We start from the raw sequence: 27126 nt of genomic DNA on the forward strand, positions 1-27126 counted from the left end.
TGGCGGGAACAAGCTGGAAATGGCGGACAATCGGCGGGAAACGACTGGTGATGGAGTCCGATGGCGTGGACCCTCCGGAACCGGCAGGAGTCTTCTTTCTGAGGTAAACTTGCACTTTTCTTCAGGCACGCAGTACCCGGGTGTTGCGGGCACGTAATCCTGCCGACTACGCCAAAGTTGACGCGCCCCCTGGGACATATTCCTTTTTGAGGGGAATACCCGGCACCGGATCAGATGGGGGGGGTTGTAGTCTCCGAGCGGCTGTGACCCGGTCCCGTGCCCAGGGCGTCAAGCTCAGGGTTATGTGGCAGTCTTTACTGATGTTATTAAAGTTCGTTGTGTCGACTACGCCACCCGTTGTGATGCGGTCACTGTGGCCGCCGCTGCAGCAGGGTCCGCTGAGGCTGATGGTGAATGCGCAGCTTGGTGGGATAACCCCCAACGGGAAGGGTATAGCCTCAGAGGGGACAGGCGCAGAGGATGGGGGTTGTGGTGGTGCGGTGCAGCCGGTAATGATGACAGACTCGGGTAGTGCAGTTAAGGGTCTTTACTTACTGCAGATGTTCCTGGTCACTCTAGCTCCAAGTGACCTCCCGAGCCGTGCTGCGTCCACCAGGTCCTGGATCCGGCCAACCCCCAAACAAGTCCGGAGCGTGGCCCTGAGCTCTCCCTCTGTCCTTCCTTCAGCCGTCCCCACCAGTGATTCACCTAAATCCAGCTCCCTCGGGCCTTCTGTTGGGCAACCTTTGGCCTCAGGTTCCCTGACCCTCCATGTGGTGTGCCTTCAGGGTGAATGTAGTGGGTGACCGTGACAGACTCTGCCCACGGTCTCCGGTCTCTGGCTGGGGAATGTCTTTACCCCCACCAGCTTGGGTTCCGGTACCCTTCTGCTGACTCCTCACCCGGTGTTCTTATTTGGGTTCTTGGGTCCCTTCTTTGTCCCCCTCTGGGTCTCCTTCTTTACTCCACTCTCTCTCCAGGGCTGTTGTTTCTTTCTGCAGGCTTGTCCTCTGCATCTGACTTACTCTCTGCGTCTGACCCTGATCCTAGTTGGTGCCCTCCTTATATATCCCCTCTATGTGTGAGCTCAGGTGACCAGCACCCAATGAGCTCCTATCACTTCCCAGACTGCTCCCCCTATCTGCCCCTACACTACATGGGATGTTCCTCCCCCCTCCCACTCCAGCCAGGAACAGGCTCGGTCGCACCTGCACATTTCTAAGTGGGAGTGCCGTCGGCCTGCTCCTCTGGAATGGGATGTATGTAGTGCATGCAGTCTATCTGAGCTCAGTTCCACACTCCATCCTTACCCGGGAGTGGAATATCACACCTCTGGGTTGAGGTGCAATACCCCTGTAGCAGCCGAATCCTCAGGGTGCTACATATATTCTTGTACATAGGAGCAGTATTATAGTAGTTATATTCTTGTACATAGGGAGCAGTATTATAGTAGTTATATTCTTGTACATAGGAGCAGTATTATAGTAGTTATATTCTTGTACATAGGAGCAGTATTATAGTAGTTATATTCTTGTACATAGGGGCAGTATTATAGTAGTTATATTCATGTACATAGGGGGCAGTATTATAGTAGTTATATTCTTGTATATAGGGGGCAGTATTATAGTAGTTATATTCTTGTACATACGATCAGTATTATAGTAGTTATATTCTTGTACATAGGGGGCAGTATTATAGTAGTTATATTCTTGTACATAGGGGCAGTATTATAGTAGTTATATTCTTGTACATAGGGGGCAGTATTATAGTAGTTATATTCTTGTATATAGGGGGCAGTATTATAGTAGTTATATTCTTGTACATAGGAGCAGTATTATAGTAGTTATATTCTTGTACATAGGGGGCAGTATTATAGTAGTTATATTCTTGTACATAGGGGCAGTATTATAGTAGTTATATTCTTGTACATAGGGGGCAGTATTATAGTAGTTATATTCTTGTACATAGGAGCAGTATTATAGTAGTTATATTCTTGTACATAGGAGCAGTATTATAGTAGTTATATTCTTGTACATAGGGGGCAGTATTATAGTAGTTATATTCTTGTACATAGGGGGCAGTATTATAGTAGTTATATTCTTGTACATAGGGGGCAGTATCATACTACATATTTCCACAACCTTTTTTATCTGTAGAATATTTCTTGCACTGTTGATATGTTATGGCTGCCGTATCTCTTTAAAATGTTAACTCATCATCTGTATGTACGTAGCTTCAACTCCACTCTTTTCCCCACTCCTTCTGATGAAGAAGCTGAGATCTGCCTGGAGCACACTCTACATTATAAGGTCAAGTGTTTCTGAAAATATTACTTTGACATGAAACGCTGTAATCTCCAGGTCATTGTGATTGACCTCCACGTGACTCAATTAGTCATGCTTTTACTCTTGATATTTTCTGTTTATTGGGATTAATGACTGGTGTTGAAGAATCCATCACCTGATAGAAAATGTAGTCTTTTGTGCTTCCCCTAGACAGCACTGTGCATGATTATCAGTAAATTATGTTATAATGATGGTGTCTATGGTATGTGGTGGTTTGTGGCTGTTGACGTCAAGGAGCAATTCTCCTTTGTGACATGCCATATTAGACAGTGGTTGCTCAATTTTTCTATTCTTCCATATTTAATTTTTCAGTTCACTTTGTTGTATCCATTCTGAGTGGTATTGAGCTTGCACGGGGGCTCAGTGGTTAGCACCGTTGCTTTGCAGCACTGGGGTCCTGGTTCAAATCCCACCAATGACAACACCTGCAAGGAATATTACATGAGCGTCCTCCCAGGTAGTGTCACGCAAAGTGTGGGAAAGACTTAGTGCAACACAAAGGGAAGAGGGAAAGTGAAGACCTCCTAGGCTGGTTAGTGTCACCCTGTCTCCCCTAACGACCCTATATTGGCTCTTAACCAGTCGCCGCACGCGAGCCTCGCCCTGTGTTTCCCTGGCGTATGGCTAAGGCTAGGGAAGGGAAGAGAGGAGCACTAGTTGATCCCCACTGAACACTAAAGGCAACAAGGGAGGATAAACAGAGGGAAATTGCTTAGCTTTAGAAGACTCCAGACAAATGCGCACACATCCTCAAGCCCCCGAGAGGAAATAGTACTGCTCTTACTAAAGCCTTCACAAGGAGTGATGAATATCACCAGCACCTCCCTCTGGAACACAGCAGGTATCTATACACCCAGACCAGGGTGTTAATAAGCCAGAGGAAGGCAGCCGTTGGTCCTAGAGACAGCCTCTAAGAAGAGGTCTGTAATGCCAAACTTAGAGATCTCCTGCAACCCACTGCAGGGCGATTGTCTGTCACTTCTGACACACCCGTGACAGGTCGTTTTTAATCTTGTACATTTGGTATGGGCAGTGTTAAAGTAGTTATAGTCTTGTACATACTGTAGAAGCATCTATTATTTATTATCGGCTTTCAGCTCGATCTCGAGCCATGGCAACTTGATGGATGAATGCTCTGTAAGAAGATCGATCTTGTACAAGCCTAGATAGGTCCACCAGGGTCTTCACCGCCGACATCTTGATTGTATAAAGCCATCGGGTTGTTTGCCTTCCTTTTCACCTTGTTCCTTCTATTCCTCCGACCATGATGTCCTTTTCCAGTGATTGCTCTTTTCATATGATGTGTCCAAAGTAGGCTAGTCGAAGCTTGGTGATCCTTGCTTCGAGTGACATATCTGGCTTGATTTGTTTCAAAATTGATTTGTTTGTTCTTCTTACCATCCATGGTATTGATGGCAACCTTCTCCAGCACCACATTTCCAAGGTGTTGATTTTTCTTTTCTTCTGTCTTGTTTCTTTATCATCCAGGTTTCGCCTCCATGTGTTAATACAGGAAAGACTAAACTATGTATGAGCCGTGTCTTCGCCGCCAGTGAAATGGTCCTTGATTTGAAGACCTTGTCCAGTGACTTCATTGTTCATTTGCCCATAGCTATTCTCCTATTGACTTCTGGTGTCGTCGCGGCATCTTGAGTGATTATTGATCTGAGTAGGTTAAGTCCTTTACAACTTCCAATTCGTCGCCATCCATCTCAAATGTGTCCCGGTCATGCCTGGCAGTAGACAATATATTTGTCTTCCTTGTATTAAGTAGTAGTATCATGCCCGAGCACTCCATAATAAGTCCTTCATTCCATCTACGCTTGTTGCTATCAATGTTGTATTGTCTGCGTATTTCCTCCAACAATTTTGATTCCTTCTTCTTTTTCGGCAAGTCCAGCCTTTCTGAAAATGGCTTCTGCATTTAAATTGATGAAAAATGGTGACAGGATGCCGCCTTATCTGACACCTCTACTTTGAACCATGCGGTGTTCCATTCGGACTGTTGCTTCTTGGCCAATGTAAAGGTTCCTAATGAGACTGATCAGATGATTCAGCACACCAAGATCTATCATGGTATGGGTGTGCCATTATAGTAGCTACATTCTTGTACATAGGGGGCAGTATTATAGTAGTTATATTCTTGTACATAGGGGCAGTATTATAGTAGTTATATTCTTGTACATAGGAGCAGTATTATAGTAGTTATATTCTTGTACATAGGAGCAGTATTATAGTAGTTATATTCTTGTACATAGGGAGCAGTATTATAGTAGTTATATTCTTGTACATAGGGGCAGTATTATAGTTATATTCTTGTACATAGGGGACAGTATTATAGTAGTTATATTCTTGTACATAGGAGCAGTATTATAGTAGTTATATTCTTGTACATAGGGAGCAGTATTATAGTAGTTATATTCTTGTACATAGGGGCAGTATTATAGTTATATTCTTGTACACAGGGGGCAGTATTATAGTAGTTATATTCTTGTACATAGGGGGCAGTATTATAGTAGTTATATTCTTGTACATAGGGGGCAGTATTATAGTAGTTATATTCTTGTACATAGGGGGCAGTATTATAGTAGTTATATTCTTGTACATTGGGGGCAGTATTATAGTAGTTATATTCTTGTACATAGGGGGCAGTATTATAGTAGTTATATTCTTGTACATAGGGGCAGTATTATAGTAGTTATATTCTTGTACATGCGAGCAGTATTTATAGTAGTTTTATTCTTGTACATAGGGAACAGTATTATAGTAGTTAGTTATATTCTTGTACATAGGGGGCAGTATTATAGTAATTATATTCTTGTACATAGGGGGCAATATTATAGTAGTTATATTCTTGTACATAGGGAGCAGTATTATAGTAGTTATATTCTTGTACATAGGGAGCAGTATTATAGTAGTTATATTCGTGTACATAGGGGGCAGTATTATAGTAGTTATATTCGTGTACATAGGGGGCAGTATTATAGTAGTTATATTCTTGTACATAGGGGGCAGTATTATAGTAGTTATATTCTTGTACATAGGGAGCAGTATTATAGTAGTTATATTCTTGTACATAGGGGGCAGTATTATAGTAGTTATATTCTTGTACATAGGAAGCAGTATTATAGTAGGTATATTCTTGTAAATAGGGGGTTGTATTATAGTAGTTATAATACTGCCCCCTATGTACTAGAATATAGTAGTTATATTCTAGTACATAGAGGGCAGTATTATAGTAGTTATATTCTTGTACATAGGAGGCAGTATTATAGTAGTTATAGGGGCAATATTATAGTAGTTATATTCTTGTACATAGGGGCAGTATTATAGTAGTTATATTCTTGTACATAGGAGCAGTATTATAGTAGTTATATTCTTGTACATAGGGGGCAGTATTATAGTAGTTATATTCTTGTACATAGGGGCAGTATTATAGTAGTTATATTCTTGTACATAGGAGCAGTATTATAGTAGTTATATTCTTGTACATAGGGGGCAGTATTATAGTAGTTATTTTCTTGTACATAGGGGGCATTATTATAGTAGTTATATTCTTGTGCATAGGGGGCATTATTATAGTAGTTATATTCTTGTACATAGGGGGCATTATTATAGTAGTTATATTCTTGTGCATAGGGGGCAGTATTATAGTAGTTATATTCTTGTACATAGGGGGCAGTATTATAGTAGTTATATTCTTGTACATAGGGGGCAGTATTATAGTAGTTATATTCTTGCACATAGGGGGCAGTATTATAGTAGTTATATTCTTGTACATAGGGGCAGTATTATAGTAGTTATATTCGTGTACATAGGGGGCAGTATTATAGTAGTTATAGTCTTGTACATAGGGGGCAGTATTATAGTAGTTATAGTCTTGTACATAGGGGGTAGTATTATAGTAGTTATAGTCTTGTACATAGGGGGCAGTATTATAGTAGTTATAGTCTTGTACATAGGGGGCAGTATTATAGTAGTTATAGTCTTGTACATAGGGGGCAGTATTATAGTAGTTATATTCTTGTACATAGGGGGCAGTATTATAGTAGTTATATTCTTGTACATAGGGGCAGTATTATAGTAGTTATATTCATGTACATAGGAGCAGTATTATAGTAGTTATATTCTTGTACATATTCTTTCTCTGCAGTTCCACCCTAGGATGAAGGCATTACACTGTTCCCCTTCAGATCAATTAGTTAGTTATCTGTGTAATGCGGGACAGAACAGGCCCTCCAGAAATCCTCTTCCCCCCATTTTTTGCAAAGACATGAGGATCCTTAGTAGAAGACGTTTGACAATTTGCTAAAATGGATTTTCTTCCTCCAGCCTTTACTTACTGCAGTATTGACTAGATTTCTGCTTGCTCAGGATTCGGCCCTACTTGTTTGTCCTTTTTTGCAGTAGATTGGGTCACAATGTTTATCTAGGTTTTGTGACCCAGAGGGAGTGGTGGATCTGTTCCTAGTTAGCGGCTCCATTGGGCCGGCGTTTCCTCTGCTCCCGCGTTCATGATCCCTTCTACTTCGGAATTCTCTCACTTCCTGTTTGTTCCTAAATGGTAACGGGATGAATATCTTACACTCGTCAGTTATTTGGAAGGAAATCCTCGTCTTGATTTCATTTCCGAGAAGCTCCCTGACAATAATAATTATTTGTCTGGAAAATAAATAGTCGTTTCCCACCATTTTATCTGTTACGGCCCCTCCGGCACGTCATGTGGGTCTACATCTATATTGGGAAACTAAATCCAGAGGTTGGGTGTAGACAATGCATTTTCCAAAGTTTCCTGTGAACCAGACCCACGTTTCCACATCTGTGGATTTGTCCGAAGATGACGAAGATGGAGGCCGTTAATTATGGAGACATCGCCGCTTCTTCTTCTTTCTTTCCAAACCCTTTATGCCTTCAGTTTTAAATCAGTTTTACAGGAGTTTTTAGGGGATTGTCCTAAAAGTGATCTATTGTTTACATTTTCTTAAAAAAACACATTTGACATAAAAATAATCCACAATAGCAGCGATGGACTGCAATAAACTGACTCCAACCCTATTTAGTTCAAAAGAAACCCAGCATGCACTCATCAGGGCAAAGGTGATGGCAAAAGAAGAGGAGGTGAGCTGTGACATCACCTATTGTGAATAGTGGATCCTGTGTTATCTACTGTATATAGAGGTTTATCAGTCATTGTACAGGAGGAGGAGGTGAGCTGTGACATCACCTATTGTGAATGGTGGATCGTGTGTTATCTACTGTATATAGAGGTGTTATCAGTCATTGTACAGGAGGAGGAGGTGAGCTGTGACATCACCTATTGTGAATGGTGGATCCTGTGTTATCTACTGTATATAGAGGTGTTATCAGTCATTGTACAGGAGGGGGAGGTGAGCTGTGACATCACCTATTGTGAATGGTGGATCTTGTGTTATCTACTGTATATAGAGGTGTTATCAGTCATTGTACAGGAGGAGGAGGTGAGCTGTGACATCACCTATTGTGAATGGTGGATCCTGTGTTATCAGTCATTGTACATGAGGAGGAGGTGAGCTGTGACATCACCTATTGTGAATGGTGGATCCTGTGTTATCTACTGTATATAGAGGTGTTATCAGTCATTGTACAGGAGGAGGAGGAGGTGAGCTGTGACATCAACTATTGTGAATGGTGGATCATGTGTTATCTACTGTATATAGAGGTTTATCAGTCATTGTACAGGAGAAGGAGGTGAGTTGTGACATCAACTATTGTGAATGGTGGATCATGTGTTATCTACTGTATATAGAGGTTTATCAGTCATTGTACAGGAGAAGGAGGTGAGCTGTGACATCAACTATTGTGAATGTGGATCCTGTGTTACATGCTGTACATATTGGTGTTAACTTTTCAGCATTTTCACAATCATTGCAGACAGGATTACAATGAAAGGTATCTGTACAGAAAAGGAAGTGTGAATCTAGTATAGGGCCTAGTGGCCAATGTGAAAATTGCAAGACTTTTGATTTGTGGTGCTTGTTTTATAGATGCAGAGAGACGAGACGATCAGGTGCTGCCACCAGTCAGTTTTTCCCAGTGTCGTTCCAGTTGATCGATAGGTCTCAACCAAGTGTACAATCATCGGGGGAGACCCATGCACTAGAGCAGTGCCGGAGCTTAAAATACTGGAGTGTTTCAGAGAAAAATTTACCTTGCAGTAGTCATGCAGCCAGGCTTTGCTTCGTTCTGCCCATGCTTTGGGAAATAGGATTCAATTGAGAGCTTCCCTTTAATCCATAGTGTTAACTCCCCAACTCGGGCTTAGCTCTGCCTCTTTGTTGACAAAACTTCAGCAGTGACGTCATTAGTACAGCACGTGACCGCTGCAGTCAGTCACTACACTTGTGGGTCTTGTGCCTACTTCATCTGCTTCCCGACTGAGCGCAGAGATTGCCTGCAGCGGTCACATACTTTGTCACTTCACTGCTACAGCCTGTGCATATGTTGTTCTAACACCTGTATATAATCCTCCGCAGTGATGGCGCCTTTCATGTGTAATCTGCCCCTGCCATAGGCACTAATGCAGCCCCAACCATCAGAGATGCAGAATTGTGCGCTGATAACAAGCTGGATGGTCCTTCTCCTCCTGACTCCGCAGGACACAGGAGGGCGGTGGTTTCTATAAAGAATTTCACATTTTGCTTCATCCGATCACAGAACCATATTGCCTCAGTCCATTATAAATGAGCTTTGGTCCAGAGAAGACGGCAGCGTTTCTGCATTGTGATGATATATGGCTTCTTCTTTACATGATTGAGCTTTACCTTGTATCTGTCGATTGCACGGCGAACTGTGATCACAGACGATGTCTGTAAGAATTCCTGAGCCCATGCAGTGATTTACACAGCTGGATCCTGTCTGTTTTTTTAATGCAGCATCTCCTGTGGACTTATAGATCGCAGGCATCCAGCATTTTTATAAAATTGTGCCATGATTTTTAGTAGTTCACACATCGATGACCTCTGACCATCTTTGCTTCTGAGAGACTCTGCCTCTCTATCCTGCTCTTTTATAGATAGTCCTATAACTAAGGCTTGAGAATAAGCATTGCCACACTGGGCCTGATCCTTATAGTGGAGTAGCCTGAAATGGGACCTGTTGATAGCTTGAATGGTCCTGCGTTTCTATTTGGTGGAAATTTATTGGATTTTTCATCCAGATCACAGTCACTGTTGATCAACGCGTGTTGTTTTTTTCCGCCCATGCTTGGAATTGGCTCTGAAATGACTTAAGCGTTGCCTTTCTACAGGCCCGTTATCAGCACTTTTCCATGAATGAGTCTCCTACGTGCTCCTTCAGAGCGCACGCTTCTTGCTGACAGCAATAATGTACTGTAAATTGCGGTGGGTGCAGATTGTCAGCTAATCGTAGTTAATGAATATACATGATTGACGAGTGACTATTTGCTTAGTGTGTACATACAAGCATATGTAGAAAAGCTGGAATATTGCCCAGATATAGGGGTGTAACAATAAGGGGTGCAGAGGTTGCAATTCTACACGGAACCTAGAAGGTGGGGGGAATGGTCCATTTGGCCCATGGGCAAAGAGCAAAAATTGGGGGTCCTGTTGAAGATTCTTTCATTGGGGCCCAGTAACTTCAACTTACGTCATTGCTCATAAACCAGAAGTAGTGTTACACCCAAGGGGGCACCCAAAGGCGCCTCTGCCATATAAGACTACAGTATTAGAAGTGGCCCCTAGTAGATGAGGACCTTCGTACAAATTATGAATCTCAACCCGGAACTTCAAGTTACTCATGGGTTTGTGACCAGTTCTGGTAGTTGAAGGCGATAACAAGTTTCTGGTCACTTATCACCCAGATTATGATGGAGTAAGGGAATCTCCTGCAGTATCCGATATTGGTTATTTATTGCATTTCTGTCGCGTCCTTCGTTATTTCTTTTCCGGCTCATAACCTCTTCTATTGTTTTCTAGACACAGACAGGTTAATTTTTTTTTCTTCTTTTCTTTGGCAAAGTTTGTAAATCTTTCCAAGCAGATTAAAGGCACTAATATCATATTCCAGACGCAGTCTCAGGTCTGTAAAAGGGGCGACCCTCGCAGAATATTAAACGCTTGTACAAGAAGCCGAGTCGTCGGCTAATGATGTGAGGTTGACAAACACCTTCTTAACGTCTCTATTTGCATTTTAATCCCGCGTTCTTGATAATTTGTTAGTGCATCTGACGCACCCCCTGGGACATATTCCTTTCTTTCAAGGGAATACCCGGAGCCGGATCAGATGGGGGTTGTAGTCTTCCGAGTGGCTGTGACCCGGTCCGTGCCCAGGGTGTCAAACTCAGTTGTATGTGGCAGTCCTACAGATGTTATTAAGTTCTTAATGTCGACTACGCCACCCGTTGTGTTGCGGTCACTGTGGCCGCCGCTGCAGCAGGGTCCGCTGAGGCTGGTGGTGTTGGTGCAGCTTGATAGGATAACCCCCAACGGGAGGGGTATAGCCTCAGGGGGATCAGGTGCAGAGGATGGGAGTTGTGGTGATGCAGTGTAGACGGCAATCAGAGACAGAGTCGGGTTATGCAGTTTAGGATGTTTACTCACTGCTGATGTTCTGGTCACTCCAGCTTCGAGTGACCTCCCGAGCCGTGCTGCGTCCACCAGGTTCTGGATCCAGCCAACCCCCAAATAAGTCCGGAGCGTGACCCTGAGCTCTCCTTCTGTCCTTTCTCTGGCCGTCCCCACTATTGATCCACCCAGGTCCAGCTCCCTCGGGCCTTCTGTTGGGAGACCCTTGGCCTTGGGTTCCCTGACCCTCCACGTGGTATGCCTTCGTGGTGGATGTGGTGGGTGGCCGTGGCAGACGCTGCCCGCGGCCTCCGGTCTCTGGCTGGGGTGTGTTTTTGCCCCCACCAGCTTGGGTTCCGGTACCCTGTGCCGACTCTTCACCCGGGGATTTAATTTGGGGTCTTAGAGTCCTCTTCTTCTGTTTCCCCCTCTGGGTCTCTCTTTCTCCTCTCTCACTCTGGGTCTCTCTTCTCCTCCGCTCGCTGACTTTCTCTCTGCAACTGACCCTGTTCTTAGTTGGTGCCCACCTTATATACACCCTCTATGTGTGAGCTCAGGTGACCAGCACCCAATGAGCTCCTATCTTTACCCAGGCTGCTCCCCCTATCTGCCCCTACACTACTTGGGATGTACCACCCCCCTCCCACTCCAGCCAGGAACAGACTCGGTCGTACCTGCACATTTCTAAGTGGGAGTACCGTCGGTCTGCTCCTCGGAAATGGGATGTGTGTAGTGCATGCAGCCTACCGAGCTCAGTTCCACACTCCATCCTTACCCGGGAGTGGAATATCACACCTCTGGGTTGAGGTGCAATACCCCTGTAGCAGCCGAATCCTCAGGGTGCTACATTCCCCCCTGGTAAACCACAGCACGTCCTCGGGCTGTAAGACAAAAACATCACAAAACATACAAAAATTTTCATATAAACATAAACATATAAAACATATAAAACTTTATATAAATTAGCAGCATTAAACATTCTCGTCGTCTCTTGTTCCTCCTCCGGTCACTGGGCAACTGTTGACCGGGCAAAGTGCGACAGTTCCTTTCTTTAAGATGATTTAACAGTAAAACCAGTAGGGGGCGCTTTAGGACGCGCAACTATATACAAGGATATGGCCGCTCTCAGTCCTCGGCCAGTTAAGGAGGGAAAGGGAATGGCTGCTCACAGTCCTCAGCCTGTGGGATTAAGGGTAAACGGGTGACAGTTCACACATGCTGGTCCCAACGGGGACTATATTAGCAACAGTTTCTTTGTACCCCGATCGGGTAACTATTTACAGCACCTGCTCCGCTGTACTCAACAACGTCTTCCTCCTGCTCCTTCTTTGGGGATCTCAGCTTCAGACCCATCCGGATCCTCTTGTTCTTCCTCCTCACATCGCAGCTCCTCCTCTGTCAGGCGATGCACATGGAGGGCGTAGGGACCTTTGGCACACTTGTGCCGGGTGAAGGTGACCTCGTCCCCGATATAAAGGTCACGACCTCTGTGCCCCTCCGGCAGATGGGACTCCACATCTCTGCGCGTGACAAAGACGTCGCCGGGGGTGTTGTGGTCTCTGATGAAGCCCCACCCATGCTGCATGTTGAACTTAATTACAGTCCCGGTGGTGCGGGGACTGTGCGCTGCACGGGGGTCCCTCCTGGTTCGGCTCTTCTGCTCGGCGCTCCTTATTTGGGCCTGTTGTTCCCGGACCCGCCTCTCTCTCCGCTCCCTCGCAAACTCCTCGAGCTGCTGTCGGCAGCACTCAGCACGCTCCGCTGCAGCTGCCCTGGTTTCTTGAGTGAACCCCATTAGGTCTTCTCCGGTGGGGTCCCACTCAAATTGGGTCTCTTCAAGCGGGGGCGAGATCCTTATCACGGGCTTCGGAGCCGGAATCAGGGGTGCACACATGGCCCCAACTCTTCTCTGGTGCTCCAGTTCATAATATTTCTGGGGCCAGATGAAAGGCTGCCCGTCCGGCCACGTGTGCTGGGCAAACAAGTCCTCTCCCAGACGCGGCACCCTTGGTTTTACGGGTGCGGGCGCGGTGGTGGTGGCGCCCGGGTTGCCCAGGCCTTGCGGCCAGGCCTGGGGCACCTGGAAGGTGAAGGGCACCGTTAGGACGGCGGCGCCCTGGGCTACCTGGCCTTGCGGCCAGGCCGGAGGCTCCGCGGAGGTAGGGGGCGCTGTTGGTGATGCGACGCCCGGGAATTCTAGGCCCTGCGACCAGGCTGGTGTTACTTCCTGTTTTGCCACGCTCGGGGTCGGTGCGCATGGCGTCACAGGGGTCGCGGCGGCGGCTTCCGGTTGGGGCCTAGTCTGCGTCGGTGACATGGCGTTTTCGGGCACAGCAGGGGGACTTTCGGGCTCTGCGACGGGGAGCTGGGGCAGGTAAGCGGTGTCCCGGTTTGGGGTATAGACGTCCCCTTTACCTGCCTCCATGCGTTCGGCTCCCTTCTCGGCGCCGTCTCCGGCCTTGGGTCCTCCCGCGCCATCCTCAGAGGCGGTCTGTCTCCTCATCTTGGCTGGCGTGCTCCGGGTCTTGGTTTGCTGGGCCATCTCTCGGCTCCACTCCGCCAATGTCTCTCGCTGTACCCGGGCCATCCTCCGTGCGAGGCCCTCCAGAGCGGTCTGTGCACACTCCCGGTCTCGGGGGAGCTGTGCGAGGACCTCCACTAGGCCTAGTGGGGTCGTGGTTTCCAGCAGGCTCCTGACCAACGGGTCGGTGCTGCTCTGCTCCTCTTCCAGCAGGCTCCTGGCCAGCGGGCCGGTGCTGCTCTGCTCTCTCGCCATCTCCGGGTGAGCTCCTCTGCTACTCTTCTCCAGGCTTCTTGCCTCCGGGTGCGCTCGCTCCAGACTGCTCCAGGCGGCACCCATCTTCGTTCTTTTCTTTCGTCTCCTCCCACTTCGAGGGCGGTCCCGGGGCCACTTGGTGACTGTCAGCTCCAGGGGCGGTTCTTTCACGCTGACAGACACCTCTAGCATCACAGTCTCTGTTAGTGGGGGCGGTTTCCACTTTTGGCGCCATTTTCGGTCCTGGCCCACGATGGGAGGTGGCCTCTCGCCACCCTCTGGCACGCCCATAATGGCGTCCGCTCTTCCAAGGCGGGAAACCTTTGGAAATGGCGGGAATCGCTTCCCAGTGGCGGGAAACTCTGCAGATGGCGGGAAAAAGTTGTTAATGGCGGACAACCGGCGGGAATCGACTGGTGATGGGGTCCGATGGCGGGGACCCTCCGGAACCGGCAGGAGACTTCTTCTTGAGGTAAACTTGCACTTTCCTTCAGGCACGCAGTACCCGGGTGTTGCGGGCACGTAATCCTGCCGACTACGCCAAAGTTGACGCACCCCCTGGGACATATTCCTTTCTTTCAAGGGAATACCCGGAGCCGGATCAGATGGGGGTTGTAGTCTTCCGAGTGGCTGTGACCCGGTCCGTGCCCAGGGTGTCAAACTCAGTTGTATGTGGCAGTCCTACAGATGTTATTAAGTTCTTAATGTCGACTACGCCACCCGTTGTGTTGCGGTCACTGTGGCCGCCGCTGCAGCAGGGTCCGCTGAGGCTGGTGGTGTTGGTGCAGCTTGATAGGATAACCCCCAACGGGAGGGGTATAGCCTCAGGGGGATCAGGTGCAGAGGATGGGAGTTGTGGTGATGCAGTGTAGACGGCAATCAGAGACAGAGTCGGGTTATGCAGTTTAGGATGTTTACTCACTGCTGATGTTCTGGTCACTCCAGCTTCGAGTGACCTCCCGAGCCGTGCTGCGTCCACCAGGTTCTGGATCCAGCCAACCCCCAAATAAGTCCGGAGCGTGACCCTGAGCTCTCCTTCTGTCCTTTCTCTGGCCGTCCCCACTATTGATCCACCCAGGTCCAGCTCCCTCGGGCCTTCTGTTGGGAGACCCTTGGCCTTGGGTTCCCTGACCCTCCACGTGGTATGCCTTCGTGGTGGATGTGGTGGGTGGCCGTGGCAGACGCTGCCCGCGGCCTCCGGTCTCTGGCTGGGGTGTGTTTTTGCCCCCACCAGCTTGGATTCCGGTACCCTGTGCCGACTCTTCACCCGGGGATTTAATTTGGGGTCTTAGAGTCCTCTTCTTCTGTTTCCCCCTCTGGGTCTCTCTTTCTCCTCTCTCACTCTGGGTCTCTCTTCTCCTCCGCTCGCTGACTTTCTCTCTGCAACTGACCCTGTTCTTAGTTGGTGCCCACCTTATATACACCCTCTATGTGTGAGCTCAGGTGACCAGCACCCAATGAGCTCCTATCTTTACCCAGGCTGCTCCCCCTATCTGCCCCTACACTACTTGGGATGTACCACCCCCCTCCCACTCCAGCCAGGAACAGACTCGGTCGTACCTGCACATTTCTAAGTGGGAGTACCGTCGGTCTGCTCCTCGGAAATGGGATGTGTGTAGTGCATGCAGCCTACCGAGCTCAGTTCCACACTCCATCCTTACCCGGGAGTGGAATATCACACCTCTGGGTTGAGGTGCAATACCCCTGTAGCAGCCGAATCCTCAGGGTGCTACACATCTAATTACAGGGATTGCAGGTTTGCGCAGCTCTATCATTCGCCCCTTTTATTACTACAGGCAGGTAGAAAGACACGGATGTATCCGGATATCAATGGGTTGGGGTGTGTACTGTACATACATTGGTAGCATCCTTTTAGTAGGGTTAAATGGGGTTTTGTTTTTTTTGTTTTCTTTTGTAGATTAAGACTACATTTTTACAAAATGTATTTATTGTGGATGTCACAGTAATTATCGTGAGGGGAGGTGCACATTTCGCTTTTTGGCATTGATACCGCACTGATATCCACCGCGTACATTGATGTCCCAAACCCACAGCTCTTGCCACTTTACACCTGGAATATTTTTCATAGCATATACATGAGATTTCTTTAATTCTTTATTTTGCTGGGGCTGCGAATCTTCCATAACTGAATAGACGACTTAAAACCCACTGCGTTCTCGCCTTGTTGGGTTAACCCTTAAGGTTAACCCTTAACCTTAAGGGTTAATTCCGACGTTGAAAGTTATCACCTATCCACAGAATCGCTGCTTACTTTCTGATCAGTGAGGGTTTGACCGCTGGGCTTCTTCTGCAAAGACGACCCTTTTACCTATGCGGCCTCTGGTGGACTTGCCCCCTTCATATATTGTCCCTTTGGATGTGTGACCATAAAGCCTCTGCGGAGGAAAATAAGACTGTTGTGTTCAAGGGCTGTTTCTGTCTATTCCTTCTTTTTTATAGGGGAATTCCAAGTTTTAGTAAGTGATAACACATTAGTTAATAAAGTGATGACTTACAGTTTTTTTTTTTTTGGGGGGGGGGGGGGGTTTCTGGTCTGGTCCCCCTACCAGTTTAGGTCAGTTTTTTTCTCCATTCACAGTTTGTCCCTACACAGTTGTGCTCTCGACCTCCAAGCTGTGGAATTTTCAGGATCGGTGGGGGTCCCAGAGGTCAGACACCACCAGCAAATATTAAGTGATTCCACATCCTAGCAATATATCATCACTTACCTTTTAATACTGACCACATTGAGTGCCTGGCATAATCCACACTCCTCCATGGTTGACCAGTAGCACCACAACACACTATCTCAGCCAAGGCTGTGGAGTCGGAGTCAGAGGTTTGGCTTACAGACTCCCGAGCCCTGATCTCAGCTCACTGTGTCCACCAAGCTCCGTGAACTCACTGCATCAGTCTACATTTGGTGAGTACCTACCTTACGCAACCAACCACCTAATGAGGAGTCATTGAAATGTGTTGCTTTTTGTTGTGTTGTTTCTTTTTAGTGTTTGAAGGCCTATAGGACTGCATCCTGGAGTGGTCTTTTCAACTTCTAAAATCTACAATGATACGCTCTCCTCTGCTCTAAGAGTCTCAGTATTATCGACCTCCTTTTTTTCCCTGTTTTCTAAATTATTAGCTGCCCCATAAGAAATGTATCATTCGTTCTGGATATTTATCATGCGGTTTTGGGGCTTCTCAAGCTCTTGAATGTCCCAATTTCCATCTATTTGAAATTGTGAACTCAACCAAGTAATGCGCCCCCAGGGCTGTGGGGTACTTGGCAGCCGGGCCTCTGGTTGCTGGGGGATATCACGGTGGCTGGCCCGGTCCGTGACCCTGGGCAGTCAGTGAAAAGGGGAACTTCTATTATATGGGGTTTTTGGGATTATTCGTGACGCCACCTGTGGAATGCGGCTACAGGGTTCCGCCGCTGTGGAACAGTCCTCTGAGGCAGATGGTAGGGCAGCTTGTGATGGAATGGCTCCCCACAGGTGGAGCGGGCCTCAGGGCAACATGGGGGATGTACTGGATGGTGGTGCAGGGGAGAGACGGCAGGTCGGTCCCGGAGGAAGGATGGACACTCACACAGGGGTAAGCTTCAGTACCTTTACTGGTGATGCTGCAGGCACGGTCCAGGGTACTCCAGGTGAAGGGCGCACTTCTGGACTCTCCCCAGTGAGCGGGTATAGGGCCTCCTGATCCGTTGCTTTACTCTCTAGGCTTCTGATCTGCCTGGAGCTGGGCCTAGCTTGGTTACTGTCTCTCTGCACCTGCTGACCTGGTGGTAGGGCCTTCTCTTTGGAGATCACTCTCCCTGGACGCTGGGACCTCTGTGACTCCTAGCCCTGGTATTACAATCAGCATTAGGTGGACCTGGGACCTGTAGTTCTCCAGGGGTTCCGGTGATTCCTACTGGGTGTAGAGAGTCCCTGTAGGCACGGACCCGGTGTCCGGTATATATATCGGGGTGAGCTTACTATGCTACCCTGCCCCCTAAGTTCCACTCTCCTTTTCTCCTCTTTTCCTCGCCATCGACCACACTCGGGGCCCTCACTACTTGGCAGCTGGCGTGCTGTTTCTTCACCGCTCTCTGAGCGTCTACGCACTCTCTGCTCACTGTGAGCTGCATTCCTCTCTCTGAACACTGAACTGAAACTAAGCCTAGACTTCACTGAGCTGCCTGCCTCCACCCTCCCTATATATATCCCTAACGGGCTTCCTCTGCTGGTATGAGGTAGTAGGGTGGAGGTGTGTGAATGTGTGAGGGTCTCTTGTGGAGAAGTCCATCCATGCACCCTTCTGGGTACTGTGGCACCAATGCGCAGCAGGGCACCACACAAGCTCAAATTCATATGCGGTGGACAAGACCTAGTAAATTCATGTTTACTTAAGTTTTCAAAACAGCTTTATACAATCCTAAGGAATATTTCATCTTGACTTGCCTTTGAATGAGGACTTGTCTGTGGTTCTTGGCAGGATCTCCACCTTCTTGTTTGGACTTATCCTTGTTCTGGGCATAGATCCCATGGATTTGTTTGATGGCCCATGGGTGCTTTGTCATGGTCAAATATTCGTTATTCTCCTTCTAATCTTGACTTTGTATTGTCTTTTGTTTCTCTGTGAAGTTTTGGCCTCCTGCTTCACCTATAATGTCCTTGACATCATATCAGAGAATTACCAGTGACATTTCCAGCGAAAACAGAAGATAAAGTACTTTGTGTCATAGGGCGCATTTTTTATTTTTCATGTGTCTAGGAACACCTTTATGTCCATATGTGTGATGAAGAAAGGAGAATGTGTTATCCACACAGGTCTTAAGCATTTTACCTACTGAAAAAACCTATTTAAACTGAACATTATCTGGTCCACGTGCAGGAGGTGTGTTTGTTTGTTTTTTTTTGTTCTTATTTCTAACACCCATTCCAGATGACTTAGACCTTTTTATGGTTCTATTGAACCAAACTTCATTAACCATAACAATAACACCACCTGCCACATTTTGTGTAGGTCCTCCAATAGCTCTGATACATGGACTATGCTAGAGCTCTGAAGGTATGCTGTGCTAGCTGCCACCCAGCCGTTAGCAGCAGATGCTTCATGGATCTGTCCTGTATTTTTTTCAGGACAACCCACAGATGAATAATTTGAATTGAGATCTAGAGAATATGGAGAACGGTTATCACCATGAACTCTTTGTCATGTTCCTCAAAATTCCTGAAAGTTTATTCCAGTGTGGCATTGGGCATTTTCCTCTTGAAATATTAGGGGGATACTAGGTGTGTACAATTTTAGTTAAGTGGCACGTGTCACACCCACATGATACCAGGATGCCAGGTTTCCCAGCAAAACCTTGCCCTTTCACACTTTCTCCACCGGCTTGTCTTCTTCACATCTCATCCCCAAGTAAGTGATTCGCCCACTCCCAGCCATCCAGGCCTCCCCCTTCCACTACTCCATGGTCCAGTTCTGATGATCACATGTCCATTGAAGGCATTATCTGTGGTGAGCCAGGGTCAGGCCAATGTGTGGCTACCTGGCACGTTGCGATGCTCTCCATTTCTATCATGACCAGCAGTAACTCTTTCAGCAGTTTCCAGTACAGTCACTCTCCGTTGGGATCGGACAGTGGGGCTAGCCTTCACGCTTCAGTTTCACAGGGGGATGAAGAGGCTTGCAGTAAATTTTTCTTGTCTTACTATTTGCCGTACGAGCTTATATGATAAATTGAGAACATTTTCAAGCTTTTTTTCCATCGTTTGCTGGCAGGAGAAGTGCCCCTGGTTGCACACCCCCGTCCTCCAATGAAGAAAGACTATGCTAATACATTGCCGGCACGTACAGTTTGCATGTGGTGGAAATGATAAATTCCCCTTCAATTTTCTTTCTATAATAAAGCTGCCGTCTCACGCTATAATAATGGCCAATTTGTCTGCATGTTATTATCACTGGAATCTGCTGCGAGGGTCCCTGTAAGTGAATTGGAAATTGGTCTAGACTGGAGCAGCGAAGCTCTGCTTCACCGTCACCGCTCGCCAGAGATTTCTGCCATCTGGGGATTGTTTAAATTGGCAACATCTGTCATAGACAGAGAATACCGGTGAGGAATCCTGGGTCCAATATTCCAAAAGAACAGACGAGAGACAACAAGGGTGCGAGAACCCTCAAGCACTACCTCCGGAAAAAGAAACCCACTTAGGTTTGGAGATAATAAGCTCACCTTCCGTATGCAGCATGGATCTTGGTGGACCAAGAGAAGCTCCGGTGCTGCCTATGTTGTGCTCTCCACAGAAAATCCTTCAAAAAAGTTTTCCTTTTTTAATTATTTTAATTGGCTTGGCAGCTTTCACCTCATCCCATAACGCCGACCTCCTTATTACATACAGCAAGGTATATTTTTTATAAATGGGCAATCAGATCTAATGCATCTCATTATTGGTCACCACCGGCTTCACCACTAATGACATGAAGCTATTTATAGGTGGAGGCGCTGGAAATAGTTATAATTACTTTTGGTTTCTTTTGTACCAGAAACCTGCAAATTATTAGGTATATCTGCTTAAAGGGTAACACTGCAGAGGAGAAATCCAACTTCATGCAGAAATACAGAATATGTGGTCGTTAAACTAATATATAAGCTATCTAACATCATTAAACGCAGCCACACTGGACAGAAGTTATCATCTCTTAGTATAGCTTAGAGATTCTGCCATCCCTTTTTATTACTTTAAATGCCTCTGTCCATATTGGACTAAAGTCGACCGATAACTGAGGAATTGGCCAACTCTTCCCCCGCAAATGATGTCGGAGGAGAGGAGGATCCTCCCCATCTAAATTCAATGGCCGATACTTATCTTCAATGGGGCAATAAACTACTGGCAGAGGAGACTGACAAGAGTGCACGACCGTGAGGCATGGCCATTGACCGAATGATTCTTAAGCCGTTGGCCATCTAATGTGTGTGGGAGATCGTACATCTAGGACACGCACCGTTCCTACGAAAGGCAGGACTGCAGCGCTGTGACTTCACCACTGTTTTTTCGTACTCATTGGTACTTTCGGCCCTGCGTATTTCCTAAACCTTAATAGTGTTGCTTATGAGGGTGCACCACTTTGCAGAGAAAAAACAAGAAGGGGCTTCACTGCTCGACAGGCACTGTGCCGCCTTACCCAATATTGAGTTGCGAAACTTTACTCGAGGTCAACTGGCTACGATTAAGATGATGCACTGTGCTTGAAACACATAAGAGTTCTTTGTTTTTCCTTGTTATGGATTTTATCCCATAAAAAATAAAGTTGCCATACTTTTTATCCACACAAGAGTGCCAGACTTCACGTTTCTCATTTACTGGAGGTCAACCGCTAACCAATCCCTAATGCCAAATGATCAGAAAGTGATACTAGCCGTGTGCCATAAGCTAGGTTTCAGGCTATTGCCATAAAATTAAGTGAAGGCCTATCGCTAATATAGGCAACCACTTTATGATCGGTTGGAGTCCGACAACTATTGAACCCCCTTTCTCTAATATTGAGGAGGAAGGGGCACAGTACTGGTCTAGCACTGTACCCCCCCCCCCCCCCCTTCCCCTGCAGTTTGTCCCTGCACAATAATGTTCCCGATTACCCACTGTGTTGACAGCTGTAGAAGGACCCTATTTGGGGCCAAGAAATCCAGGTGGCCAGTGAGCAGAAAAAAACAAAAGATGGGGGCACAGTGCTGCAACCCCTTCTCTCTAATGATTGGTAGAGGTAGGATCCTGACCAATCGTACAGATGGAATAACCCCTTAAAATAGTTGTACTCTTTCCATTAAAGGAGTAGTCTGACAGCGAAACACTTAGCCATACGTCCTAAAGGGGGGTTTCACTGGCATAAGGACCTCCTCCACAGGCTAGTCTTCCTCTGATGGTCCTAGCCCAACCATGCATACTTCATTGGCATACTATGATGGATCATAGTAAACACGTGGTTTGCCACAACTACCCCATGAGATAACTGCTGTTCACCTTGGCTTTCCTAAAATTGGATCAGTTGAGGACAGCTAGTCCCTGAGATGGCTACACAAGAAAAAGGGGTAGTCTTGAGAAGACAACCACATGCCAAGGGAATTTGTCAACAAAGGGCACAAGATAAAGCTCCACCCATATGTAATCTGTGCTCCATCTTGATACATAATAGATGTGATATTTAGTCACAAACTTTTATTTATTTATTTATTTTTTTACATTTTTACTCCTTGTAAGTTGGAAAATGTTTATTGCATGATGGATATGAACTTTGGTAGTGACTGGAGTTCCCCTTTAAGTCTGGCTGTACAATGCTTACTGTCAAATGTCCAGTTTGAGTTATGAGAGTCTTTCACAAGACTGGAAAGAAATGATTTCGTAATCCTTTTGCCGATTATCAGAAATGTCACCGCTGTTCTCTTCGAACCAGATTCCACGTTACTGAACTCGATGGTCGCGGTGATAAGACTGCAATTCGCAGGAGAAGAATTCAGCTTTTCATTGTGAACCTGTATGCTTAAGATTGTATTAGATCTATTCATCAGAAGTATAATAGATGAACATTTTGTGAACTGTAGAGGTGTCCACCTTGTTCCTTTTTTTTTCTTGAATTTCGTTAAAGGGGTTTTCCGTTCTCTATTAAAATTTATCAGTGGGAAGAGAAGCTTAAAAGGATACAAAGGAGGCATACTTAACCACAGAACCCTCCCGATGCCGCTCCGATGATCTCCGCTAAAGCAGTAGAGATGATCTCATGACCATCAGTCACCTGACTAATGAGGCCACTGATTGGTTGAAGAGTCATGTGACTGGAGGCCATGAGGTCATCTCTTCCCGCCTGACATAGGCAGTTGAATTAGTATCACTGGGGTAAGTATGACTTCTTCTTGTTTCTTTCTAAACGCATCTCATCCCACTGCTAAATTTTAATAGAGTAGAAAACCCCTTTAAGGAATTGGCAAAGCAAGTGTAATACACGATCAGAACATTCAAGCAAAAACCTCTCCTGGGCAACCACACATAGACCCATATAGCATACACGTCTCGCGATAGTGTCAAAAAATAATATTTTAACAAACTTATATGTTTAGCCAAAAAGGTTATGGTTCACCGATGTGTCCTTCCAATATTTATGGTCAAAACTGCATCCATAGTTGATCCATTAACACCAAGTTTGTCTCTAGGTTCTGCTCAGTTGAGTTGACTGGGTCTTCAGGTTAGGGTGGTCCTAGTAGGGGATCAAGAAAGAATATGTAGCAAGAATCGGTGACATTTGAGGTCTTCTGTAGGAATTCATCAACATCTATTCACCTATTTCCAATTTATCCATCTCAAAACCGGTAGAACCAGTTGCATTGGAGGACACTCAAGAAACTGCAGTCTACATAGTTATTTCTAATTGAAACCATCATCCAGAAGATCTAATCACCTCCCATTTTTTCTGTATAACGAGATTATAGAGTTTTAACATTTCGGAGACCAAATGGATCACATTACCCAAGAGACCCTTTTTTTTTAAAAAAAAAAAAATCATGCTACATGAACTCAATCATGGGGTAACGAGCTTGGTGGGATATCAACACCTTTTATGACCCTTCCTTTTTACCATACAAAAGTGAATTGGAATAGGGATCTTCTAGCCTTAGTAGAAGACTCTGTCCTGGTAGACAAAAGATCATTACATAAAATTTGCAGCTCTTCTCCTCTCCTGGCACAATAATGACCAGAAGTGTTGGGTGTGAGGAGATCTTAGTGTGATCACATGAGACACATCAGGTCTCACCGGGTCATGCTTAAAATACCTGTTTTCACGTTCTTCAGGGACGCTTGCTTTTTCTTTCCCATGTATGATGCTACCTTTTTATGATTGGACAGCGTCATACAGGGGAAAAAGTAAACGCCCCCAGAGAAGAATCTGTTACCGCCTCTTTTATTGAAGGGGAAATTTGCATGTTAAATTTCAGTAAAATTCAAAGTCCATATCTTCACAGCGAAGTGATGAAAACGGGAAAAAATGTTTTAATCGGCTTTTCAATCTCTTTAGGATCAGATACAGTTACAAATAAAAGTAGTGAAAGATCCTTGTTAAAAAAAAAAAAAAAAATTGTTAAAACCTGAATAGGTCCCCCTTAAAAAAAAAAAACAAAGTTTGACTTTTTTTTTTTTTTTTTAGAATGAGATTTTTATTCTGAAAACCTTCATCAGAATACTCTGTGAGGATGCACATTCTCTCATAAACTACAGTGGAGACACCTAATCATTTTTTTTTTTTTTTTTTTTTTCTCTAGTTCCAGATGGCTCGGTGGTTAGAAAAGAGTTTGCAAGGAGTTTGTATGTTCTCCCTGTGCTTTTGTGGATATTTTTGGGGAACTCCAGTCTCCTCACACAATGAAAATACCTACTGAGCTCCAATGGGAACTCTTTTTTTTTTTTTCCATGTATGATGCTAAATTCATACAGGGGAAAAAGTATTTTTTCCCAGAGAAGAACCTGTTACCGGCGCCTTTTGTTGAAAGTGAATAATGTCTGTAAAGCACAATGGGGACAGTGATAATAAGGTCTATAAAGCTCTGTGGATATATTTTTATTCCGCATCAGATCAAATTTTGTGAAATGGGAATACCCCTTTTTAAGTTTTATTGCAGTTTTAGGGAATGGTAAAACTAACAATGTGGCCCACAGACCAAAAAATGTAGTGTGACCCTGCATTACAAAGGCTGAACCATAATTTTAAAAAATTTCTCAGTAGTGTGTAATACTACAGTTGTCCTCCGGGAGTGCTGCAGGGAAATGAAAGACTTGTGAGATTACAGTGCAGGTAGCCAAGGTCCCAGCGTTATGTGATGTCTTTATTTTTTATTTTTTTTTAGGGGATCCTTTCTAAAAGACTTTGGACATTTAACAGTTAATGTCTCTGATCCCGCAGATTTGGGCTTGGGTGTAGACCGAATTCTGCTGTTGCACAGCTGGGCTTTTGTTTGTCTGCTCATGGCTTTCACTGACACAAGTCATCGTGAGTGCGGCTTTTTGTCGTTCTTTGTGTCTTTTATTTATTTTTTCTTAAATCCCTTCCTCATCCACACGCCCCTTAAGATAGCGGGAGGCCGATTTGGCACATTTACAAGTGCCCGCTGGTACAAACTAAAGTGATAACGGACACATTTTTACGCCAGCTTAAGTTTTTACGCATGGTTGACGCGCGTGAATAGAAAGCTCTCGCTATGTAAGAAGTAAAAAATATAGCCTTTAAATGCTAAACAAAGAAGTCATTAATTCATGATCTCCCGAGCGCGGCGACGAGGAGGGGAGGATGATGTCAGATCGGAGATTGCCGGGGAAATTGGGAATGACATGGTTCTTCAAAAGAAGGTGAAATAGGACGCTTCATTTTGTGGGTAAACAATATGGGTTTAATATAAATATGTATTGTAGCTGAAGGCTAATTTCTGGATTATTCACTGTCACGACGGGTTTAGCGAGCTGATGGGGCACACAAATTTTAATTACCAATTATTGCGCCTTTCAGAAGCAAGTATGGAAACGAGATTCTTAGTAGAAAAGGTAGGCAAAACATAACTGCTTTTCTACCGAAAACAGTGCCACATTTGTCCAAAGGTTGCGTGTGGTAATGCAACTAAGCCCTAGCCAGCCATATCTGCAATACCAGATGCAACCTGTGGAAAGGTGTGGAGCTGCTTCTGGAAGAAAGCTGACTGTGTTTTTCTAATGTACAAGCTTATTAATTTGTCCTAGATGCATCCAAAAGTCACACCGCCATGATGTGTAGCCTGGTTTTTACGTTAATTGTAAGGGAATGTGTTTTCAGGGAGATTCCGCTATGAAAACCCCATGAAAAAGCGCTTAACTAAACACTCAAAAACGACTTGTTATACAAATGTTCAGCCTTTTGAGCGTATTTTGGGTTTTTCCAAGGTGCAAAGCAAATAAAAGAAGTGACCTGACCGTTCTTCAGGCGTTTTCCACTTGGATTATGCGCTATACTTTATAATACAAGTCAGTGGGAAAGCTCAGATGCCAGGGCGACTTTTTGAGGGTTGTGCCTCAGTTTTTGCTTGATAAAACGCTAGCTGTTTCTTCATTGTTGGGTGTCGTTTAGAAATAAAAACAGCAGTAGAAAATACGCTGGAAAAAACGTTTGGAAAACCCGCCATCGGTCAAAAAAACGTTGAAAATGACGGAAATTACAAAAACTCTCCAGTAAATGCCAGCATTTTTTTTTTCTGAAGAGTCTTTCTCTAGAAAAAGTTGGCGGATTCACTCACCTGAAAAATACATTGTGGTCCTTAATTTCGTTCCGGTAAACAGAAACTTTACCCACTAAACCATTTGTCCATGAACAGTTAACAGCACAGCTTCTAGGCCACCTGTGGCCATGCCCTTGAAGATTAGGGATTTTTATATGGGGTAGGTGACACGCCCCCAGGGCCGTGGGGTACTCGGCAGCTGGGCCTCCGGTTGCCGGGGGATATCACGGTGGCTGGCCCGGCCCGGCCCGTGGCCCAGTGTGGTCACTCAAAAGGGGAACATCTATTATATGTTTTTTTTGGGGGGATTATTCGTGACGCCACCTGTGGTGTCTGGTGAGGATCACCAGCGCTGCGACAGTCCTCCGAGGCAGGTATTAGGGCAGCTTGAGATGGAACAGCTCCCCACAGGTGGAGCAGGCCTCAGGGCAGTGTAGATGAATGAAGGTGCGCTGGGTGTTGTAGTGCAGGGAGGGAAATGGCACCGGCGAAATAAAGGTGCGGAGGCAGCTCAGCGCAGTCATCCAAGATTTACTCACAGTTCTTAGACAGTCTACAGGTGCACTGTACTGGTGCAAGCCTCCCGCGTCGGCAGGGGTTCAGTCCTTCCTCGGGCATTTCGGGTGTACCTGGCAGAACCACACTTTCTTATGTACCTCTCTAGACCAACTTCACGCTGGGTCTTTACTCCCTCCTGCCCTGCGCTTCCCACTGTGAATCCTGTTCGGGTGCTGCGAGGTCCCCCTTGTCTGTCAGAGTTACACAGACCTGCTTGACCTTACTTGGATTGGAGTGGGGGTTTGGCTTCTGGCTATAGAAGTCAGAATCCTCCAGTTTTTCCAGCCGAGGCTTGAAGCTGCACGACTGGGCCAGGGGCCGGTCCCCTTCTTGCGGCCTAGATCCTCATGACACTTGGCAGGTTCGGGGTGTACGGGTGCCGCCTGCACTGGCCGTACTCCCCTAGGATCCCTTCTGTAGAACAGAGCCTACTCCCTGCTCCCCTCCTGGGCCTCAGTCCTGAGCCCTTGTAGTGGAGCAGAGCTCCTACAGAGCCTCTGCTCCCAGACTGTTCCTCTGAACTGTCCCTACACAACTAACCAACCAATTTAAGATGTCTACCTTTTTATACATCTACTGTATGAGTGCTCCCATGAACTACTTCCTCCAACCACA

The sequence above is a fragment of the Phyllobates terribilis genome, unplaced genomic scaffold, assembly GCF_046119375.1.
Source record: "Phyllobates terribilis strain yellow unplaced genomic scaffold, ASM4611937v1 Scaffold_11__3_contigs__length_659146591, whole genome shotgun sequence".
NCBI classification, from domain to species: domain Eukaryota; kingdom Metazoa; phylum Chordata; class Amphibia; order Anura; family Dendrobatidae; genus Phyllobates; species Phyllobates terribilis.